This window comes from Anneissia japonica, unplaced genomic scaffold, assembly GCF_011630105.1.
Source record: "Anneissia japonica isolate Jap-2015-1 unplaced genomic scaffold, ASM1163010v1 scaffold287981_len1045443_cov154, whole genome shotgun sequence".
In the NCBI taxonomy this organism is placed as follows: domain Eukaryota; kingdom Metazoa; phylum Echinodermata; class Crinoidea; order Comatulida; family Comatulidae; genus Anneissia; species Anneissia japonica.
This window is the reverse complement of record NW_022695194.1, coordinates 542,445-545,679: the sequence shown is the minus strand read 5'-3', so window position 1 is coordinate 545,679 and position 3,235 is coordinate 542,445.

Genomic DNA, 3,235 nt, shown 5'->3' with positions numbered 1-3,235 from the left:
GTGTGGTTTACTATTTCAAGTCCCTAAATTAAGCCTAATAATTTAGATTGAGGGAATGTACTGTAAAATTATTACGAACACACTTTAACTTGAAATGTGTTCGTAAGAAATTACCATTAAAACAGCAATTTCTAAACGTTTTCTTCAGAAGCATTTATGCTACAACACAGCATGTCATTGGCGTTTTAATGGTAGTCCCAGAGCTATTGCCATTTTTGAATTCATGAGTCTATCTAAATCCAGGTGTAAACTGTCGCCTAGATAATGTAAAAGTCACGAAAAACAAATGAGGGCTGACTCCATGGCGGAAATCTGTATACAAATGTTGATATATGATTCAATTGTATTAACCAAAAAGGAAAATTTTATTGATTTCTTTGACTAGCCTATTTTATAGAGCTTTTAAAAATTAGCGCTTTTTATTTTACTGTTTCAGTTCATCGGAGCGATAACGTTTGAAATTTGAGGATGTATAAAGCTGTTCTATTATTTTAATGGAATTAGCGACACCGCTGTAGGCACACGCTGGTTTCCCTATGAATTTACATACAGAGGCCTTGGAGGAGGGAGGGGCAATTCACTGGGAGGGAGGTGGGAAAATTCCTAGTAACAAATTTATTAATTAATAATTGTTTGTTTAGGTGCATCACCAGCCCGTTCCAAGCGTGGCGTAGTACAGTTCGCCAGAATGATAAGATGTATGACAGATAAAATGCCTCTCCTGGACGCGATTTTTTTCCCCGTACGAAACATTTGTATGAAACTTCACTCGGGCCATCTCGGATTGACTCGAGTGAGTACGATACGAGGAACAAGAGCAGACACTTCGCAATGTCGTGACGCTCGAGTTTTACTGTTATTGCTCTTTCTATGTTTACCTACGTTAGGCCTATGAAATTTCACGGACTTATGTGAAGTACGTCACTGTGTAACTAACTGTGACCTTCTTGGATGTTATTAAATGTTAGTATATTATCTACAACAACAACAGCTAGTACCTCCTGTTATAAAGTGTAGATAGGTACAGTTATACCAAAGGCTAGAGAGAAAGAGGATAAACTATAGGCCTAACTACAGGCTGAGGTCTTACCTAGGCCCCTCCTTAAACATAGGCCTAGGGTCATAGGCTGACACAACAGTCACGCTTCACATACTGACATGGACTGAAATTTTGAGGGAAAAAATTGAAGCATGAAATGAAAAATAGAGCGCATAAGAGAAATATTAAATAAATAATATACCATTCCGGCGTTATTGAACTTGTCCAAACTATCATTGTAATGTAATTAATGTTAAATAATAATAATAATAATAATAATAATTTCAGCATTAATTACCTTTGATACTGTACTATTTACTAGGCCTATAAATAATAATCGCACAAGGGGAATATCTTTTGTGTTATTTCCCCTTAACGTCGTTTTTTTAATTGTCCTCTAATTCCTCCATTGTCTAAGTTCCCCTTAAGTTACAGGTAATAATAATTAATTAATAATAATAATAATCATTTCAGCACCTTGGCCTACTTGTAATGAAGAACCTACAGATACTATTTCAAGGCCTATAAATAATAAACTAGCCAAAGGGGAATATCTTTTGTGTTATTTCCCCTTTGTTTAAGTTCCCCTTAACGTACAGGTAATAATAATAATAATAATAATTATTATTATTATCATTTCGGCATTACATGTAATTAACTTGGTCTAGCCTTGTAATCAAGAACCTGCCGATTACTATGCCTAATATTAATAACTAGCTCATTTTTACATTCATTTGGTGCTCTGCCATTTTGGCAGGTCTTATGGCATCTAGTTTTAGAGCTGCCTATTCTGAGCTCTTCTCTTAATTTGAAAATAACTGTCATTCTGTTTCATTTGATCAGTGATGAAGAAAAACGGGCTTTTCCTTACTCTTTGTGCTTTTCCCAGAAAGCGTTTTTAGTAGGCTTACTTGTAGGCCTAGGTAATTATGCAAAACCCAGGCCTAACTAAAAAATTAAAATTGTCATAATATGTAACTCAAGTTAAAAAACATTTTTCATTACTCGTGCAGATTAATCAAATATTACATGTCATTTTAAGCGACCCATTGGTATTAACATGGTAACATCAATGTATTTTTTAAAATCAGACAGCGACGTTCTCTCAGAAGTTGTTCTGTAGACGTTTATCTGTTGATAACCTTTTGACCTCCTGAATTCTGCAATGAGATTTTCGGGTCGATTCAGCCGAGACGGCCCGAGTGGAGTTTCATGTAAATGTTTCGTACGGGAAAAAAAATCGCCTCCTGGACTACAATAATTATGGCTGCCATTGCGGGCTTTGGTCTGGTGGAACAGTGGTTGATGAAACAGACAGGTAAGGTTTGATTCACGGGTTTGATCTCATTCTGTTATCGTCAAGTTAAATTCATCCTTCCTTTCCAATTTATGAAGCATTATCACGCTTAATAATTACTCATTTTATATGGCACCTGTAGCACAATTGAGCGGCTGGTACAATTTACCACTGAAAAAAGGAAATTAATTTGTTAATTTTTATTTTGATTTAATGATATATGAATTTTGCACAATTTACTATTTAGATTTTAGATACACTTTTGGGCGGTCTTCGGCTTATATTTAGAATTTTGTTGTTGTAAAGCGATTTAAATCTCCCGCATAGGCCTATGTAAGTCATATTTAGTGGACTTTGTTTAGGCCTTAGTTATTATTGTTCAAACCAATATTATTGTTATCATCAGCATTATTATTAAATCATCATCATAATCATCATCATCTTATTCATCATCATCATCATCATCATCATCATCAATGAAAATACAATCATTCACATTAACAACATTCAAAAATAATAATTAATAGGCCTATTATTATTAGATTTGTTATTATTATATATGAGAAAAACGAACGTTCAGTGTATAAAATGTTATTATTGTGTAGATGTTGTCGCGATCACGACAATTGCTACCATAGAGTCATGACCAGCGGAAAGTGTCACAACAAATATCAAGTCTACTATGGGCTTTATAGATATACGACTAAAATGTGCGACACGAAAAGCGCTTCGATTTCATGTGGTAGGTGGCACTGTAATTCATTATATTTTATTTTTTTCATCATATCTAATTGGAGGAGCTTGGTGAATCTGTTTAAAGATGATAATAAAAATGGTCCAGATCTATACCAAAAATACTTCCATGTCAAAAAAAAAAAAAAACAAAAAAAAAAAAAAAA